At 40.7% G+C, this 22135-nt stretch overlaps 1 long non-coding RNA gene across 1 annotated transcript; it reads left to right on the top strand.

Moving 5' to 3' along the window:
- The first annotated feature begins 14280 nt into the window (after positions 1-14280).
- On the top strand, positions 14281-19841 carry LOC111862620. Its single transcript, XR_002842461.2, has 3 exons — positions 14281-14365; positions 16440-16459; positions 19499-19841. It is a non-coding gene; the product is annotated as an uncharacterized LOC111862620 (long non-coding RNA).
- Positions 19842-22135: the final 2294 nt, after the last annotated feature.

The following is a 22135-nucleotide window of genomic DNA, read 5'->3' as shown; positions in this document are numbered from 1 at the left end:
TTCCACTTGAGTCATGGATGTCTGTGCGTTTACTCTGTGTTTGGGCTGTCATGTGTATTCAGATAGTGGCCTTGCGACGGGCCGATCCCCCGTCAGAGGGGTCCTACGGACTGTGTAAAAGATGAAGGAACTGATAAGCGGCCAAGTTTCAACAGAAAGGCTCTAGAGGCATTTATGTATAGATAGACATTGATGGATGTATAGATAAATAGATAGGTGGATAGAGAGTTGGATGGTTGATGAATAGATGGAGAGGTGGATCGATAGACAGATGGATAGAGAAATGGACGGATACCAAAACTGATTATAGGTAAAAATGAAGCATATTTGCTGATTCACCTTGTGGGAATTTACAGTTTGCAAACAGTGGAATGTAACCCCACAGATATGAGAACCTTAACTTCTGGCGGAGTGAAAACATAAGCCTTTTGGCAATAAATATTATTTGATACAATAGTGATACAATGGTGTATGTATGATTTACATCGAAGAGCCTGTTATCCGAAGAACTGTTCAGCCAGCACATAAAATTTCCCAGATAAAAAATTACTGGCCGGTCACGGTGGCCGTGCAGTCTAAGGCATGTACAATTTTCGTTAGCTCGGAGGCCAGGATCGTGGGTTGGAATCCCATACAATGCATAGATGTTTCATATGTTTATATGTTTATTCTGTGTTTGTGTTGTCGTGTATTTAGGTAGAGGCCTTATGACCAGTTGATCACTCATCCAAAGAGTCCTACGGTCTATAAAATGATCATGAAAGTGAAACATCAGAAGCCAGGGCGCTGTAGAGTCAACGAAAGAAAAAAACAATTACTGAATAACAGGCTTTGTGTGAAAAATCTATCCTCTGGTAAAATTTCTTAAGCGGCAATTCTGTTGAATGTGCTTGGAAGACAAGGTTTCCTGACATATATTTTGAAAACTGGGCAAAAACAAATTAAGGTCACTTCGAAATGTCAGTTAAAAGTATACACTACAAAAGGCAAAACAAATAATATTTGCACACACGATCAAATTATAAGAACGTGAGAAAGTAAGTTGCACACCCATATAAACGTCAAGTAAATTATTCCTCTATAGAACATTCAACATTTAAGACTTAAATATATTAAAACTTCAGAAAATTAAAATTGTATGTCGTTATGGGACAACAACTTTGACTGTTGTCATGCTAATATCGACTAGATCAACAATAAAAAAAACATATATCCAGAAGTGCCAGTGTCGATTAAATCGTTCCTCCTTCTGTAACGAGTAGGTCACTTTCTGTGACTACACGCAGTTTCCTTTTGTGATATAGTCCAATATCTACGCAGGCGGGGAATATAAATACAATAGTTATTGTTTCCGTCAACACAATATTTCTTTAAGAGGTACACAAATGTTTGCTTACGTTGAAGCCATAAGGCACGATATGTTCCGACATTTATTGTATCATCATCTGGTGTCGTTTTGAGGTTTTCACGGCGGGGACTATGAAGAAAGCCGTCTTCTGGGAGGTGGCGCCGTGTAGATATCGTGTTATCCGACGTTTCGAGGGAACGTATTGCCTGAAGATGGAGGCGATACCTCCTTCCTAAACTTCGGTAATGCAATATCTACACGCCACCACATCCCAGAAGAACGGTCTCTACGTCATCTGGTGTCGTTTATTATTAAGCTGCTGAATTTTTACAGAATATGAATCCATATTTTGTGTCAACTGTGTTTTATATAATATCAATAAATGTAAATATAAATATTGTCATGTACGATGGTTTTGCGTGACTAATAATAACGGTTCCTGGATTCGATGATTGGATATATTGGCACTTCTGTTACAATTAAAACAAATTTAAACAGCTCACAATCAATGACTGCCTAAGACTCGCTCCATTCTTACCGGACTACGAGTGCCTTCTGTTCCACTGTGACGAATGACGAACGAAGGAACCCTGCTCACCCATTGAACTCTCATACGAGTCCGAAAGACTGAACCCTCCTGAGATGAACTAACTTCCAGGAGAACCGAATATATGTCACCATGTCTTACTGTTCCTCTGTTATTCTATATTTCTCTGTTTAAACTTTTGCATGGGAAAGTGCTTACCGAACCGTTGTCTGGCAATGGACTCTTCCGTCTTTCAGGCGTCATGTGAAAAAACACATATAAATAATTAATAGAAAAATTGTTCGGATAAAAATATGTCAATTCATACCAAATTTTGAGACAACTTATAAAATTTAACTGATAACATTGTAATGGTTAGAATGTTGGCACTTAAAGGAAGATTGAGCTCCATTTTTTTACGCTTTCAGAAAGATTTACATATAATACTTTTAAATTCTTCGTTTTTAGTCACACGTGTCCATTAAAAACCGAAAAACCTTCACGAAACCTTGAAGACTAACCGATATTCGGATGTTAACTATTCTATTGTGGGAAAAGAACATATTTTCGCAAGTTTCAACTACGGTATGTGGTTTCGGTTATCTTGCATCAGTAATATTGTTCGAAATTATCAAGCCTGTGACAAAAATAAAGGGTAACATACATTGTATGTTGCCTATATAAGACACGGCTCCAGTACTACTGACTATACACGTACTTACCTACCAGAATAAGTCTTTTTCTAGAAACATGGGACGTGGAGTCTTGCTTTTCTTCGTGGTGGTGGCAACCATTCTGCTGTCAATGGGTGAGTACAAACAAGTAACGCACAATCTCGAAGCGCGTGGGTTAATTTCACGAATGGAAATCTGAAAGCAACGTTAATAACTCTTTTCCCTTAAAACCACTCTACTGGGGGTCTTACGTATTGTAACCGATTGTTTACACTTTGAGCTGCACCTACTCTCTTACCGTCCTTCTGGCTCCTTGGTTGCTGGTTGCAGCTGTTCCTCTAACCGTTCCTTCTCACCTGTTGGTACTCTGAGTTTGCAGGTTGCTGCTGCGTCCTTCTTATCCAGTTCTGCTTCCCTTTTTGTTGTTGTTGTTGTTAATAATTGTTTGCGGGGTATGGATTTTGGAATGCTTGGCGCCAGTAAGCTTACTATACAGGCTTACTTTTCAGGAAAAAGGGGGGATGAACCGGAAACTATAGGTGATGGGTACCGCATTCGCACTAGAGCAATGAGATTCTGTCTCAGGGTGGATATGGGCCTCGCGTCAGCGGGAAAGATAAGAGTGTTTATAGCTAGGCACTACCACACACTGTTTAATGAGCAGATCTTGATATACAGGTAACAGCACTTGTCCTTAATCCCTTAAACCAACTTGAAATCCCTCAACCTTTGGCCACCAGATCCCTGGCTAGTTATTTAGCGACTGCTTCTTTTAGCACAACACAGAGAAGTAATTTCAATTTCACTTAAACATTTAAGACAAATTAGGATTCACATTAAATTTTACAGAGTTATTCAGAGATTGTTCCCGTAACACATTTAAACATAATTCTTTTTTAACTTTGACTTTTAAACCAACTGCCAGTGACGCTAATTTTTCGGCTGTACAACTGGAGAGTTGTTCAGAGACTGCTTTTGCAGACTGACCCTGCTTTGAAGCAAGAAATCTTCACAGCTTCAACTCCGCCTCCAAGTTACTACTCTCATTACGGCTGATTGGAACAATTCGAATTTGGGGAGTTACCATAATTCTCACTGCTCCAGTCACCTAGTTTTAATTTGGGACTTTGGACCTTAAAGTCCTAACGTCGTTTTTGACAGCTGCTTGAAAAATTATACCAGTAGCGTGAGTTGCTGGCCTTCCCAATTTTGACTTACGGGGTTCAAAACCTGTCAAGTGTAACTTTACCAAAGGATCACGCCGGTCAATTTTCGAACTGAATTTCCAAGAAAACTCTGCGGGGTGCTTTCTGGTCTTTGTAGCAGTGAAGCAGGCCTTATTCTTGAAACCAAGAATCGGGCTAAGTCACCCTTGAATGTTCCTGACTACATCCTATGCTTAATTACTCTAAAAAGAAATCTTGATTACAAATAAAGTTGGAGTGTAAGTGGTACGGCTACAGTATGTCCCTTCACTTCGTAGCAAATGTTAAGAGGAGAGGGGAGCGGTGGCTGTGAGAATTCAATTGAAATGGATGAAACAAGAGTGCTGAAGAAAATCGGTTTAGCACGCCAGAACGCAGGAGAAAAGTGGGTAGGTTCAGATTGATATAATTGAAAGTGATGAGCATGATTTACGAGAGCTATAAATAAAAACTAATTGAGGCAAAAGTAAATAACAATACACAAGTTTGGGCATACGTGTATATAAAAGGTCTGGGTTCGCAGAGAACGGCATCCCCTAAGGTTAAGCTAGAAACACTGATTAGTTGAGGATTACAGCCTTCTAGAATGAGACGCAGTGTAAGCTAGTAGATAGGTATCAAAATTACAGAGTAATGCCTTGCCTTTATCTTCAAGGTAGATGAGTCTCTTCCCTTCCTCTCTTCCACCCTGAAAAAGGTGGCAGAATGCTCCTCCAAAACGTTGGAACCTCTCTAAGAAACTACACGGCCTCGCACTCAATAGGACAGAAACCCTCACGGTCACGTCTGTAAGAACATAAAATTTCACATCGCAGTAACAGAAACCGAATATTCAACGTCGCTACTACCAAAGTCCCCCATTCGACGCCATGATATACCAGTAGCATCCTCTTCGGATACTACCAACTTATATAGCTCAGATCCAAATCATGTCTTTCGCAGTTCTCTAATTGGGCGTTTTCAGTACTGCATTAAGAGGGGCCGAAGAGATTGGTCTAGCAGGAAAGTTTGGACTTATATTCAGGAGGTGGCCGCGCCATAGCTCAAGCGGTTAGTCGCTGGCTTCTCACCGCGGCGGCCTGGGTTCGATCCCGGGGTCTGGTCAAGTGGGATTTGTGTTGGACGAAGTGGCGCTGGGGCAGGTTTTCTCCGAGTACTTCGGTTTCCCCTGCAAATCTTCATTCCACCAACTGCTCCACAATCACCCTCACTGTCATCTGGGGCTGGTACAATAGGCCATAAGTGGCCGCAGTACAAGGGACTTAGTCCCACCCCACTAGCAATAAAAAAAACATAGTCAGGAGATTTCGCCGGTCACAATGGTAGCGCGGTTTAAGGCATGAAATGTCTTCGCCCACTTAAAAACTTGGATCGTGGGTTCGAATCTCACTCATGGTATAGGTGTATGTGTGCATTTATTCTGTGTTTGTGCTATCCTGTTTCATCAAGTTGCGGCCTCGCGACGTACTCATCCCCCATTCAAGGAGTGCTACCGACTGAGTAAAATCAAGAAATTGAAAAAAAAAAAGATCAAAGTCCGACAAAGAGCTGTAGAGACATAGATAGATAGATTCAGGATATCCTAGGTTCTAATCACTGCGGCAAACGGACTATCTGAGGTTTCGCGGTATTCCTCAGTCCTTCCAGGAAAATACTACGTATTGTCGATACAGAGGGAATTGTACAAGAGCCCACAGGACCCACATTAAGTGGCGCTCTCGTTACCACAGTGCTCTGCGTTGTCGAGAATACAGTCTTCAGACGTGGAGAATATTTATGAATATACTGAATAGGTACTCGCGGACGGCCGACAAGGGACTGCTTTTTAGCTTGTGAGATTGGCCGTATGATTAACAAGCATTAAGCGTAAACTAACGCTTCAGAATTATATGGAGTTTCAAATGTTAGACACGAAAAATGTTACCTTAAAATTTCTCAAAATTTCTATCAGTGTTTTCTCATATTAACGACTAATGTTCGTGTGACTCTTTGACTGACGCTAGTTATTTCGACATTTGCTAAATGTAACAGATTGAAACCTGAATGTCTGAAATTTACTGATTTGAAACAGTGTCACCGATCATATATAATAAGTATGATTTTGTGTTAATTTTACGTATATTCATAAATATTTTATTTGATTTCAATAGATATTTAAGAACAAATATGTTAATTTCTACTAATATGAATACAATTCGACCTCAACACAAATATTTCTAATTTTATTGGAGTTCTGCCTGCTCGAATGTGCTCCCGTTTTCTACAACCGAGTATTATAGCTCTGCTTACATGTAAGTTTTTAAATACTCATATTTGTGTATATGTTCTGTTGCTGGTGTAATGAAACAAGAATTTTCTTTTCTGTTTCAGGAGTGGAGGCAGACCCATTTGTGAGTTAACATTTTAAGGCCTCTTTGGCATTTAGCAGCAGCAGAAACACTTCCTACACCTTTTCTATCCGAGGAAGCCTCCGACGGATCGTGACTCAAGGACAATTTTGCCTAATTCTCCTCGGAATTTGTTGAATCAACCTGCCTACTCCGTAATTGTGGAACGCCCTAGAAATGATGGGCTATTAACTGCGCTCTTCTCTCTCTGTTCGGCCCAGTTGCACGTGTCTCGCAATTGAAATTTACATATCCAATCATATTTGTGAGACAACTTCATGTCTCTATTTACGGGGGATCGATCGGCAATTATTATTGTTAATATTACTCTCTTCGTGAATCTATTATTCTAAACTCAAGGAGGATGCTATATGCACCTCCCCGTCATATTGTTACTTGGAGCTGTTTACAGTATTAACATGCTTGACCTAATCTTTATAAATATGACGGGATCTCATGTCTGTTCCTACCGACCCTGGATTGGTCACGCCCGATTCACATCACATTCATCTGAGTACTGTTGTCTTTCTATCCCATGTTAACAATAATTTCAATTGCGAATTCAGGTATCGAATTTTCACAGCAGGTAACTATACGTTACTTTAGAATATTCTATTTACGTATGGTTGTCCAAGCTGCCGTCGGAGTTGCCAGTGTGCAGGCAATTCCTCGAGGTTATAGCCGCAAGTAAAATTTTCCTCCCTGGTTCTCCCTTAACTTATGGCACTACATCGTTAAGAAAAACTACGTATTTCCACCGTCGTTTTAAAAAGTATCCTCCCAATTAGTCTAACGACAGATAACCGTTTTACCGAACACTCATAAAACCGTATGTCTGACAGGCGTACACAGTAGAATTCAATTGAGAGTAATTCAAGTTGACAGCCCCAACATTTCTGGAAATAAATATTTACTCGTAATTTCAGGAAACATAGAAATGATTCCAATCAGCTATAGCAAAAGTAATCCAGCCTAATTCATTTTCTGATGCTTTCGTTAAGCACTTTCAGTCTGTTTACAATAACCGCTGATCTATGGAATTTCTTCCCCTCTCGCAATCTTCTGAATTTTTATTCCTTGTCCCCATTTCCGGTGAGGATGTCTGCAATGCCATTAAGAGAGGAAAACCTTCCAAATATATTGAACTTTCGATGTCCCTGGTTTTATCATAAAAGTTGTTCGGGTATTATTATTACTATTCTTAAGCATATATTTAACTTCTGCCTGAGCCCGTAACATTTCCCTGATGTAAGAAAAAGCTGATTTTTATATCACCATTTAAAACATGCAATTATGTGTCTGTGAGCACCTGGAGATCCAATTCCCTTCCCAGTAATTTCTCTAAGTTGTCTGATTCATTATTCATTATCATGTTTTGCATTATGCTAATTTTAATTCCAATCAACATAACTTGACCAGAACTAAATCTACAATTACACTTTTGCTGGCATTTCGTGCTTCTTTGATTTCTGTTGTCCGCGTTTATCGTCAAGCAGATGATGTCTATTTTAATCTTTCAAATGCTTATGACCTCGTCCCTCATAATATCATCGTGCATAAATTAACCTCCTTGGAATTCTCTGGTACTTCTGTTCTCTGGTTTCACAGTCACTTAACCAACAGACAATTTCGGGTTCGCGTTTCTGGCACTCTCTCCCAGCCTTTTCAAGTAAGGTCGTTCGTGCCACAAGGCTGTTATGAGGTCCTTTCTTTTCAACATATTCATTAATGATTTCTGCAACTCTATAGAATATTATAAACTTTTAAATTTTTCCGATGATATCAAAAATATTCCGCGTCATTAACCCTTCACATTATTGCTTCTTACTCCAATCTGAACTTAATTCCGTCAGTGACTGGTGCACTTCTAACTCCATGAGAATTAATATTGCTAAACCGCGGGTTTTGTCATTTACCAGGAAAAATAAATTTCTGTGTTAGCTTTGATATGTTACCGTTACGCGCACCGGCAGTATTTAGGACCTAGATGTTTTCTTTCATTCAAAGTTTCATTTTCAGAGCCATGTTGCTTACGTTTTTTTTCCAAATGCATTATGATATTATGTCTCATTCGCTCTATAATCTACAGATCTCCCTCCATGGAGTGTTGGTATGTACTATACTTAACTTTAGTCAAGTCTAAGTTGGAACATGCCTCAGTAGATTTGAACACATTCACGTCCACTGATGCAAGTAAGCTTGAGCGCACCCAGCAGAAGTTTTGTTCCGTCAATTTTTACTTTCTTTACCTTAATATCCCATATCCTTACACCATTGCCTTGGAGGAATTAAGTCTACAATCTTTACCTAAACGGAGTCATCACATTGATGCATTTTATTCTTGCTCAGGTCTATTGTGGCCTTGAAACCTGCTCTTCCATTTTGGAAATTGTTAGACTTCTTATTCCTCCGAGCAATCACAGGAACTTCTCGTTGCTTGGTGTTTGTCCTTCTAATAAACACTGTCCTTCTGCTCGGTGCGCCTCTGCTGCCAACGCGGTGGGTAAATATCGCAACATATTTGCAATCGCACCGTCTCTCTCTATCACATTTATACTCATCAACTTAAAATCGTTAATAAAATTTGTTCACAATTCTAATATTCCATGATATGCAGTTCTGAGTTATTAGGTTCATCTTACCTCTCTGCATCTTTGTTTGTTTGTTTACTTTTCTGTATTAATGTACTTTTTCCTCCAGTTCTTGTTGGTAAATTGTCTTTCTTAATGTGGTTACCTGTATCCTCTCTGTGGTGTGTCTGAAGTTGGCCTTGTGCTGTTGACTCGGCATATAAATAACAAAGAATTGAATTATCATCATCATTTTGTCATTTTTTTTTCTGAATTTTTTTACAGTATAGACTCAGAGTGAAGTCACTTGGTCGTTAGACAACCACGACATCCACAACCACAGTCGCTCCCTAAATCGACTTCGCGGATGTGACAACAGAAGACGGCACAATCGCGCTTGTTTGGTGCGCTACTGCAACACATCACTGATATGGAGACTTCTTCACACAGCCTGCACTCTGAATGGAGCACTGATTTTCCAATTTCTTGCATTGTTATGTATATTTAATATCACCATAAAGAACTTCACAGGAATTAAATTACAATTTATTTTACGTAATTCTGTATTGACAATTCTAATGCCATTTGTAACATTCTTCAGTCTGTGAATAAATATGTGAACCTTGATGAATGCTCTATAAATTTTACCCGAAACTAATTATACTAATTGTTATACGATAGCCCAGATGTATCTATTTTTTTTCCTTGGCACTACAGCCCCAGGGGTCTAGGCCTACCTCCATGAACTCCGTTCACTTCGGTTTTTCTCGATCTTACACATTCGGTAGGACGTCTTGGGCGGGTGGTCAGCTCGTCGCAAGGCCTCTACCTGTACACAAACCCAGAAAAACTCACACAAACATCCATGCCCTGAGTGGGATTCGAACCCATGATCCCGGCTTCCGAGCGAGCGAATACTGTGCATGCTTTAGACCGATCGGCTACCGTGACCGGCGATGTATCTATTTATATGTTCCTAATTCTTTCGTTCCGGGGTTCGATCAAATAAGGCTTCTTTTTATATTTCCTGTAAATTTAAATTTAAATTTTCCTGTGCTGCAGATGCTTAGACTTAAAGAGCTAATAAATGGCAGGATAATATTATCTTCACTGATAATTCCACACACCAGAGATAAAAACATATATAAAATTTCGAGAACCGATCTCAGTGATCGTGAGATATGTGGTAGGAAATGGACCTCACCCGGCCGAACACTGAGCTCGTGGATTCGAATCCCACTAGAAGAACTGAAGTATATCAACGATTTTCTCTGTATTTCTTTCTCGTGTACGTAGCGGCTTTGTGAGGGCTGATGCTCACTCCAAAGTGTCCTAACATCTCTAAGTAAGATTAAGAGTGTTCAGATAATTCTAAAATAGGAACAGGGAAGAGGATTCATCTGACAGAGGAAGAGGAAGAAGATGCGAAGAAGGAGAAGCAATGTATCTCGTTCGTGTATGGAAAATCTTAGCACAGTAATCAACCGATTTTAGCGATCAGGTGACCGCTGAGAGAATTTTGCTGCTCATGTACTGGGATGAAAGCGGACTCCGTAGTATAGAGGTAACGTTCCCTCCTCATGACTCGTGGTACGCGGGTTCAAACCCGGCGGAGTTCGTGGAAATTTTAAGGTCGGAAAAATTCAGAAAACAAGCCGTGGGTCCCGTGTCATAGCTTTACGGCACGTAAAAGAACCTCATGTGCTAATGGGACCACTGAGCTAAAATTCTGAACATTTCCCGCCCAACAGTAGTCTCTAACGCCTCTGGTAGATGGGGGAAGCATCTAGATACCGCTGAGACAGTAGAGGCCGAACTCGCTGGCTGCGTCGGGACTGATGGGACGTACCAGTATCGGTAGCGTATAGAGACTGGTAGAATATCACAGTGGGACGTACAGTAGACCACTGGTGGCGGTGCATGGGGAAACACATTCCCTCTTATAATAATAATAATAATAATAATAATAATAATAATAATAATAATAATAATAATAAATTATAATACTGGGATGAACGATCGTGAGTCAGCGGTTTTTGCTGTTTGGTCTTTCGTTGTGTAATCGTTTGGACGTTTAAATTTACTCAAACCCTCCCAGGTAGAAAATCTTCCGCTTCGTCAAGCTGGACCTCTGAGAGTACTGCGACGTTTGTGTTTTGGCTCCTCTGTTGGAATCCTAGGACCTAGTCTCTCAGACTTCTACAGTTCCATTTCACAAGCTGAATTGGTTGACTGCCGTTGAGTTTTGTTGTAACGTTGCTTTTGAAGCTCGACGGCTGTCCTCAAGTTTCTAACGATTGCTGTAACATCCCCGGAGTTTATCACCAAATTGATTAAGGTCACCATTCAGTCTTGTCTTCCTCCTCCATTTGAATGAACTCCAAAGATTTCTCTAACATTCCCTGGATTTTGAACTTTTTTCCTCCAATTGTTGGGGCTTGGTTCAGATATTTCTTTTATTGCTAGTGGGGTGGGACTAAGTCCCTTGTACTGCTGCCACATCTGGCCTATTGTCCCAGTCCCAGAAAATGGTCGGAGAAAACCTACCTCACCTCCATTTTGTCCACCACAAATCCCACTTGACCCGACAAGTGATCGAACCAGGGCCGACGCAGTGGGAAGCCAGGGACTAACCGCTTGAACTATGGCGCGGCCGAACAAAGGTATGATTTAGGAAGAAATAAATACACAGATAAACAATGGAAGGCAGAAAGAAAGAAAGAAGGAAAAGAAGAAATAGGAAGGAAAGAAAGCAGAATGCGATGTCCGAAGAACCTTGAAAATGTTGTTGAGTCACTTAGAATACCGTGTCGCAATTCTCGTATCTTATGAATAAGAAATTAGCCCACATAAAGAAACGAGTGCCGGTCACGGTAGCCGAGCGGTCTAAGGCATGAACTGTCTTCGCTCGCTCGGAAGCCGGGATCGTGTGTTCGAATCCCACTCAGGGCATAGATGTTTGTGTGCGTTTTTCTGTGTTTCTCTACAGGTAGTGGCCTTGCGACGAGCTGATCCCTCGCCCAAGGTGTCCTACCGTATGTGTAAGCTCTAGTAAACCGAAGAGAAACGGAGAGTATCATGGAGGTAGGCCTAGGCCCAAATTGGGGCTGTAGCGCCACAGGAAAAAAAAGATACGATTAATGTTTTTGTTTTGTGATAGAGCGGCCTCGTGATATTAAATTAGTTTCTGTTCTTAGTTTCTTGGTGTGGGGTGAGACTGAATCCACTTGGTACGTCGGCCAGTAATTCGACAATTGTACCAGCACCGGATGATACATTACGAATGTGGATCAACAGGGGTATGAGAATTAGCAAGGAAACTGAACAACTTGCAGAAGAGCCGCTCAGTATCAATTTCTCAACAATAATTCCCACATGGCTTGACTTGGGCTCGAACCGGACCACCGCAGTGGGAAGCATGGCCTGATATTAAAATAACTCATGACTGAATAATGAGTCACACTAGTCAAAATGTTGACTGGTCGAGACTGCAGAACGTGTCAAGTCCCAGATACACGGACATTGCAGAAGCTGAGAATGAAGGTCATTTGGTTCTTAGCATCCCTTGCGGTTAGCCGATCTCCCATCCGAGGATTCCAATGGAAGCTAATTTCCTAGGCAGAACTACGAACGCCACCGTCGATGTCGCAAGAACCAAGAACTTCTTTGCTTCAGTTCAGTTATCGTATACGGTACCTGCAGGCTCCCTTTACTTGGGATGCTTTCCCGTGGGTAAATTGTTCCGGGACATGAATATGACCACTCAATCCCCATATAGCGACAAGGTTAAAAGCGGGCGACTATACAATTCCATTCCTCATCCGTCGTCATGACGTGAAGCTTAATTAGCGCAGGGACAAACTTAGTTCATTCTATTTATGCCTCTACAGCCCTTTGTTGGACCGTGGCCGCTGTTTCAATATCGTGATCTCTTTGCACACCTGGTAGGACTCCTTGGACGAGGGATTGGCCGGTCGCAAGAGCGTTACCTACACACAGGACGACGCAAACTCAGAATAAACTCACACAGACATCCATGCTTCAGGTGGGATTCAAACTCACTACCCAATTGTTTGAGCGGACGAAGACAGTTCATGCCTTAGACCGCGTGGCCAATGTGTTTGGCCAACATTGGTTCTACTACCAATTAAAGAATACTTGTGCTTTTCGAGAGAATGTACCGCTTGAAGATGGAGGCGACACGTTCTTCATAAACATCGGTTAACACAATATCTACACGGCGTCACATCCAAGAAGACTGCTCCTTTCCTCATCTGGTGTCGTTTAGTGTTAAGGTGCTGAATTTGTACAGAATATGAATCCATATTTTGGGTCAACTGTATGCTATATAATATTGTAGCGTGTTGTGTGTGTCAGGCTACAAATAAGTTTACGCCGTGGTGTTTGATATAGCGAATTTAGTCCACTCGCTCACCCTACACACCTTACAATCATTTGCTCTTGCAGTGTTATAATTACTGCTTACAATATCTCGGCGGTACTGGACTGTCTTCTCTGGCGGTTTACAGCAGACTCACTGTGCGAATGCATTCAACCCCGTTTTATAACCTCGGTCGCTGCTATGCAACAAACCCTCTGTTATAACCATGGAGACTCCTGTTAGAATTACAATAGCGAGCGATTGTTGTTTCCGATGCAACGGTCTATTCTAGCGTTTCCATAGAAGTGACTCTTCTGGATTCCCGACAAGTTACAGTATCAATAAATATAAAGATAAATATTGTTAGGTACGATGGTGTGCGTGACTAATAATAGCGGTTCCTGGATTACATGATTGGATTAATTGGCACTTCTGTTACAATTACAACCAAATGCAACAGCTCACAAGCAATGACTGACTAAGACTCGCTACGAGTGTCTTCTGTTCCACTGTGACGAATGACGAACGAAGGAACCCTGCTCTCCCATTGAACTCTCATACGAATCCGAAAAACTGAACCCTCCTGAGATGAACTAACTTCAAGGCGAATCGAATATATGTCACCATGTCGTACAGTTCCTGTGTCATTCTATATTTCTCTGTTTAAACTTATGCATGGGAAAGTGCTTACCGAACCGTTGTCAAGCAATGCACTATCCCCGCTTTCAGGCGTCATGTGAAAATTGACGTGTAAATATTTCATAGCAAAGTGATTCGGATAAAAATATGTCAATTCATACCAAATTTTGAGAGAATTCTACAAAACGTCAGTGATAACATTGTAATATTTAGAAAGTTGGCACTAGAAGGAACATTGAGTCCCATTTACTTACGCTTACGGAAAGATTTACACTTATAAATTCTTCTCCTTTAGTCACATGTATCAATTAAAAACCGACAAATTTTCACGAAGCCGTCAAGGCTAACCAATACTGGGATGTTAACCAACCTATTGTGGGGAAAAAGCCACATTTTTGTTATTTTCAACTACGATATGTGTTTCTAGTTATATTGTATCGGTAATATTGTTCGAAATTATCAACCATGTGACACAAATAAAATGTAATATACTTTCTAAGTCGCCTATATAAGACAGGGCACCAGTACTACTGACTATACACGTACTTACCTGGCAGAATAAGTCTATTCTAGAAACATGGGACGTCGAATCTTGCTTGTCTTCGTGGTGGTGGCAACCATTCTGCTGTCAATGGGTGAGTACAAACAAGTAACGCACAATCTCGTAGCCCGTGTGTTAATTTCCAGAACGTAAATCTAAAAGCAATGTTAATATCTCCTTCCCCTTAAAACCACACTACTGGTGGTATACCCAAATTTGTATATCATAGGTCTGGGTTCCCAGAGAACGGTATCCCTTAAGGTTAAGCTACAAACACTGGTTAGCTTAAGATTTCAACATACTAGAATGTGAAGCCTTGTAAATTTGTAGATAGGTATCAAAATTATAAAAGAATGCCTTGCCTTTATCTCCAAAGTAGATGACTCTCTTTCCTTCCCCCCTTCTACCCTGTAGAACGAGGAGGCATGCTCCTTTCAAGTGTTGGAACCTCTCTAAGAAACTACACGGCTTCGTATTCAAAAGACAGAAACCCTCACAATCACGTCTGTAAGAACATAAAATTTCACACCACAGTAACAGAAACTAAATTATTCAACGCCGCTACTACCAAAGTCCCCCACTCGAAGTCATAATAAGCCAGTAGCATCCACTTCAGATCCTCCTGAGTTGTATAGCTCATATCCAACAAATTGCAATCATCGCATGTCTTCGCAGTTTTCTAATTGGGCTTTTCCGCTTTTTCCTACTACACTACATTTTTATTGCTAGTGTGGTGGGTCTAAGCCCTTGTATTGCGGCCACTTCTCGCCTGTTTTACCAGCCCCAGATGAGAATTGAGGGTGATTGTGGAACATTTGTTGAAATGAAGATTGGCAGGGGAAACCGAAGTACTAGGAGAAAACCTGCCCCAGCGCCACTTTGTCCACAACAAATCCCACTTGACGAGACCCGGGATTGAATCGGGTTGGCGCGGTGGGAAACCAGCGACTAACCAGTTGAGCTATGGCGCGGCCCAAGTACTACTCTAATTGGGATCAAACGGATGGGTCTAGCAGGGAAGTTTGGACTTTACTCAGGAGATTTCGCCGGTCACAGTGGTCTTATGAAATGTTTTCGTCCAATCAAACGCTTGGATTGTGGGTTCGAATCCCACTTATATCATGGGCCTCTGTTTGCCTTTAATCTGTGTTTGTGCTATCCTGTGTGTTCACGTGGCGGCCTCGCGACGGACTGATCCCCTGTTCAAGGAGTGCTACCGCCTGAGTAAAAATCAAGAAAATGAAATAACGGCCAAAGTCCGACAAAAGAGCTGTACAGATATAGATATATTGATTCAGGATATTCTATGTTCTAATCACTTCCGGCGAACGGACTATCTTACGTTTCGCGGTATTCCTCAGTCCTTCCGCGAAAATGCCAGGAACCTACCTTGATTAGGCCATCACTGAATCCTTCCAAAGATTTCCAGTTCACCAGTCATTCTTTAATCCGAGGCTATATAATCTAGAAACAGAGAGGATTGTACGAGAACCCACAGGACCCACATTAAGTGGCGCCTTCGTTACCACAATGTTCTTCGTTCTCGAGAAGAAAGTTTTCAGACGTGGAGAATAGTTATGAATATACTGAATAAGCCGTCGCGGAGGGCCGACAAGGGACTTCTTTTTAGCTTGTGAGATTGGCCGTATGATTAACAAGCATTAAGCGTAAACTAAGACTTCAGAATTATATGGACTTTCAAATGTTAGACTCGAAAATAATTTACCTTATATTTCTCAAAATTTTTATGAATGTTTTCTCATATTAACGACTAATGGTCGTGTGACTGTTTGACTACGCTAGTGACCATATCTGCGAATTTTAATACATTGAAAATTGATTTTCTGAAATTTACTGACTTGAAACAACTGTTACGTGTCCTATATAATAAGGATGCTTTTGTGTTAATTTTTTGTTTATTCATAAATATTTGAATTAGTTTCAATAGTTATTTAAGAAGAAATATGTTAATTTCTACTAATATAAATACACTTCGACCTCAACGCAAATATTTCTAATTTTATTGGAGTTCTGCCTGCTCGGATTTGCCCCCGTTTTCTACAACCGAGTATTATAGCTCTGCTTACATGTAAGTTTTTAAATACTCATATTTGTGTATATGTTCTGTTGCTGGTGTAATGAAACAAGAAATTTCTTTTCTGTTTCAGGAGTGGAGGCAGACCCATTTGTGAGTTAACATTTTAAGGCCTCTTTGGCATTTAGCAGCAGCAGAAACACTTCCTACACCTTTTCTATCCGAGGAAGCCTCCGACGGATCGTGACTCAAGGACAATTTTGCCTAATTCTCCTCGGAATTTGTTGAATCAACCTGCCTACTCCGTAATTGTGGAACGCCCTAGAAATGATGGGCTATTAACTGCGCTCTTCTCTCTCTGTTCGGCCCAGTTGCACGTGTCTCGCAATTGAAATTTACATATCCAATCATATTTGTGAGACAACTTCATGTCTCTATTTACGGGGGATCGATCGGCAATTATTATTGTTAATATTACTCTCTTCGTGAATCTATTATTCTAAACTCAAGGAGGATGCTATATGCACCTCCCCGTCATATTGTTACTTGGAGCTGTTTACAGTATTAACATGCTTGACCTAATCTTTATAAATATGACGGGATCTCATGTCTGTTCCTACCGACCCTGGATTGGTCACGCCCGATTCACATCACATTCATCTGAGTTCTGTTGTCTTTCTATCCCATGTTAACAATAATTTCAATTGCGAATTCAGGTATCGAATTTTCACAGCAGGTAACTATACGTTACTTTAGAATATTCTATTTACGTATGGTTGTCCAAGCTGCCGTCGGAGTTGCCAGTGTGCAGGCAATTCCTCGAGGTTATAGCCGCAAGTAAAATTTTCCTCCCTGGTTCTCCCTTAACTTATGGCACTACATCGTTAAGAAAAACTACGTATTTCCACCGTCGTTTTAAAAAGTATCCTCCCAATTAGTCTAACGACAGATAACCGTTTTACCGAACACTCATAAAACCGTATGTCTGACAGGCGTACACAGTAGAATTCAATTGAGAGTAATTCAAGTTGACAGCCCCAACATTTCTGGAAATAAATATTTACTCGTAATTTCAGGAAATATAGAAATGTTTCCAATCAGCTATAGCAAATGTAATCCAGCCTAATTCATTTGCTGATGCTTTCGTTAAGTACTTTCAGTCTGTAAGATTTGAGGCTTTCACGGCGGTGACTATGAAGAAAGCAGTCTTCTGGGATTTGAGAAAAAATATATAAGAAATCTGCAAGCAAAGAGACCGTGAGAACCGGTAAAAGCAGACTGGTTTTACCGGTTCTCACGGTCTCTTTGCTTGCAGATTTCTTATATATTTTTTCTTCTACCCTGAAGATGGAGGCGATACGTTCCTCCGAAACGTCGGTTAACACCACATATACACGGTGCAAAATCCCAGAAGACTGCTTTCTTTCACTTTCAGTCTGTTTACAATAACCACTGCTCTATGGAATTTCTCCCCCTCTCGCAATCTTCTGAATTTTTATTCCTTGTCCCCATTTACGTTGCGGATGACTGCAAAGCCATTAAGAGAGTAAAACCTTCCAAATATATTGAACTTGACGATTTCCCTGGTTTTATCATAAAAGTTTGTTCGGGTATTATTATTCCCATTCTTAGGCATATATACGTATTTATCTCGAGCCTGACCCAGTAACATTTCCCTGCTGTAAGGAAAGTCTGATTTTTTATATCCCTATATAAAACAGGCAATCATGTGGCTGTGAGCAAAAGGAGATCCAATTCTCTTCTCAGTAATTTCTCTAAGTTGTCTGAATTCATTATTCATGATCATGTTTTGCATTATACTAATTTTAATTCCAATCAACATGGATTCACCAGAACTAAATCTACAATTACACCTTTGCTGGCATTTCGTGATTCTTTGATTTCTGTTGTCCGCGTTCATTGTCAAGCTGTTGATGTATATTTTAATCTTTCAAAAGCTTTTGACCTCGTCCCTCATAATATCATCGTGCATAAATTAACCTCCTTCGAATTCTCTGGTATTTCTGTTCTCTGGTTTCACAGTCACTTAACCAACAGACAATATCGGGTTCGCGTCTCTGGCACTCTCTCCCTGCCTTTAATTTATTTTAATTTAACCTTTAATTTTTTCCGATGATATCAAAAACTTTCCGCGTCATTAACTCTTCACATTATTGCCCCTTACTCCTATCTGAACTTAATTCCGTCAGTGACTGGTGCACTGCTAACTCCATGAGAATTAATATTTCTAAAACGCGGGTTGTGTCGTTTGCCATGAAAAATAAGTTTCTGTGTTAGTTTTGCCATGCTAACATTACACGCCCCAGAAGTATTAAGGACCTAGATGTTTTCTTTTATTTAAAGTTTCATTTTCACAGCCATGTTGATTACGTTTTTTCCAAATGCATGATGCTTTTAGGTCTCATTCCCTCTATAATCTACAGATCTTCTTCCATAGACTGCTTGTATGTATTATACTTTACTTTAGTCAAGTCTAAGTTGGAACATGCCTCAGTAGATCTGAACACATTCACTTTCACTGATGCCAGTAAGCTTGAGCGCACCCAGCAGAAGTTTTGTTCCGTCAATTTTTACCTTTCTTTACTCTAATATCCCATATCCTTACACCATTGCCTTAGAGGAATTAAGTCTACAATCTTTACCTAAACTGAGTCATCACATTGCTCAGGTCTATTGTGGCCTTGAAACCTGCTCTTCCATTTTGGAAATTGTTAGACTTCTTATTCCTCCGAGCAATCACAGGGACTTCTCATTGCTTGGTGTTTGTCCCTCTAATAAACACTGCCCTTCTGCTCGGTGCGCCTCTGCTGCCAAAGCGGTGGGTAAAGATCTCGACATATTTGCAATCGGACTGTCTCTCTCTATCACATTTATACTCATCAACCTAAAATCGTTAATAAAATTTGTTCACAATTCTAATATTCAGTGATATGCAGTTCTGAGTTATTAGGTTCATCGTACCACTCTGCATCTTTGTTTGCTTGTTTGTTTAATTTTCTGTATTAATGTAGTTTTCCTCCAGTTCTTGTCGGTAAATTGTCTTTCTTAATGTGGTTACCTGTATCGTCTCTGTGGTGTGTCTGAAGTTGGCCTTGTGCTGTTGACTCGACACAAAAATAACAAAGAATTGAATCATCATCATCATCATCATTTTGTCATCATCTGTTTCAGATGTTTCACCATTATTTCTACAAAAAGAAGCCACATGATCGCTAGACAACCACGACATCCACAACCACAGTCGCTCCGTGATTCGACTTGGCCGATGTGACTTATGATGACTTGTTTTGGTGCGCTACTGCAACACATCATTGATATGGAGACTTCTTCACACAGCCTGCACTATGAATGAAGCACTGATCTTCCAATTTCTCGCACTGTTATTTGCATTTAATATCACCGATAAGGAACTTCACATGAATTATATTACAATTTATTTTACATAATTCTGTATTGACAATTCTAATGCCATTTGTAACATTCTTCAGTCTGTGAATAAATATGTGAACTTTGATGAATGCTCTAAAAATTTCACCCGAAAGCTAACTATACTATTTGTTATACCGGGGGCCCAGACGTATCTCTTATATGTTCGTAATACTTTCGGCCCTGTGTTCGATCTACTAAGGCTTCTTTTAATATTTCCGTATTAATTCATACATTTACATTTTCTTGTGCTGCAGATGCTTAGACTGAAAGGGTCAATAAATTGCAGGATAATATTATCTTCACTGATAATTCCACACACCAGAGATAAAAACGTATATAAAATTTCGAGAACCGATCTCAGTGATCGTGAGAAAAATGATAGGAAATACGCATCACCCAGCCGAACACTGAGATCGTGGATTCGAATCCCACCAGAGGCATTGAAGTATATCTACGGTTTTCTCTGTATTTGTTTCTCGTGTACGTAGCGGCTAGGTGAGGGCTGATGCACCCTCCAAAATATACTAACATCTGTCTGAGAGATTAAGAGTGTTCAGATAATTCTGAAATAGGAACAGGGAAGAGGGTTCATCCACCAAAGTAAGAAGAAGAAGAAGAAGAAAGAGAAGCAATGTATCTCGTTCGTGTATGGAAGACCTTAGCACAGTAATCAACAGATTTTAGCGATCCGCTGAACGCTGACAGTATTTTGCTGCTCATATAATGGGATGAACGATCGTGAGTCAGCGGTTTTTGCTGTTTGGTTTTGTTGTGTAATGGTATAGATGTTTAAATTGACTCAAACCCTCCCAGGTAGAAAATCTTCCGCTTTGTCAAGCTGGACGTATGAGAGTACTGCGACATCTACGTTTTGGCTCCTCTGTTGGAATCCTAGGAGTTTGTCTCTCAGACTTCTACAGTTCCATTGAACAATCTGAATTGGTTGACTCCCGTTGAATTTTGTTGTAATGTTGCTCTTGAAACTCGAAGGCTGTACGCAAGTATCTGACCATTGCTGTAACTTCCCCGGTGTTTATCACCAATTTGATTAATGTCACCATTCAGTCTTCGTCCTCCATTTCAATGGACTCTAAAGAGTTCTCTAACACTATGGATTTTAAACTTTTCTTCTCCCAATTTTGGGGCTTGGTTCAGATATTTCTTTTATTGCTCTTGGAGTGGCACTAAGTCCCTTGTACTGCGGCCACTTCTGGCCTATTGCATCAGCCCCAGAAGATGCTCGGAGAAAACCTGCCGCAGCCCCACATTTTCCACCACAAATCTCACATGAACAGACCCGGGATCGAACCCGGGCCGACGCGGTGGGAAGCCGTGGACTGACCGCTTGAGCTATGCTGCGACCAAACAAAGATATAAAACAGGAAGAAATAAATACATAGATAAACAATGGAAGGCAGAAAGGAAGAAAGAAAGAAGGAAAAGAAGCAATAGGAAGGAAAGAAAGCAGAATGCGATGTCCGAAGAACCTTGAAAATGTTGTTGAGTCACTTAGAATACCGTGTCGCAATCTCCTATCTTATGAATAAGAAATTAGTCCACGTAAAGATACGAGTAGTGCTTTTGTTTTGTGATAGAGCGGCCTCGTGATATTAAATTATTTTGTGCTTTTTAGTTTCTTCGTGTACGACGAGACTGAATCCACTTCTTCGCCAATTGTACCAGCCCCGGGTGATAGATTATGAATGTGGATCAACAGTGGTATGAGAATTAGAAGTGGAAACCGAAGTACTTGCAGCAATGCCGCCCAGTACCACTGTGTCCACAATAAATACACCATGGCTTGACCTGGGCTCCAACCGGACCACCGCACTGGGAAGCATGGCTGATATTAAAATAACTCATGACTGAATAATGAGTCACAGTAGTCAAAATGTTGACTGGTCGAGACTGTAGAATGTGTCAAGTCCTAGATACACGGACATTGAAAGGCTCAGAATGAAGGTCATTCGGTTCTTAGCATCCCTTGCGGGTAGCCGATCTCCCATCCGAGGATTCCAATAGAAGCTTCTTTCCTAGGCAGAACTACGAACGCCGCTGCAGATGACGCAAGAACCCAGAACTCCGTTACTTCAGGCTCGGTTTATTTTGGATGTTTTCCCGTGGGTAAATTGTTCCGGGACATGAATATGAAAACTCAATCCCCATATAGCGCCAAGGTTAGGAGCGCGCGACTATACACTTCCATTCCTCATCCGTCGTCATGACGTGAAGCTTAATTAGCGCAGGAACAACCTTAGTTCATTCTATTTATGCCTCTACAGCCCTTTGATGGACCGTGGCCGCTGTTTCAGTACCGTGATCTCATTATACAGATGGTAGGACTCCTTGGACGAGGGATCAGCCGGTCGCAAGAGCGTT

This window comes from Cryptotermes secundus, unplaced genomic scaffold (assembly GCF_002891405.2).
Source record: "Cryptotermes secundus unplaced genomic scaffold, Csec_1.0 scaffold2451, whole genome shotgun sequence".
Lineage (NCBI taxonomy): Eukaryota > Metazoa > Arthropoda > Insecta > Blattodea > Kalotermitidae > Cryptotermes > Cryptotermes secundus.
This window is presented reverse-complemented; position numbering and strand designations above follow the sequence as displayed.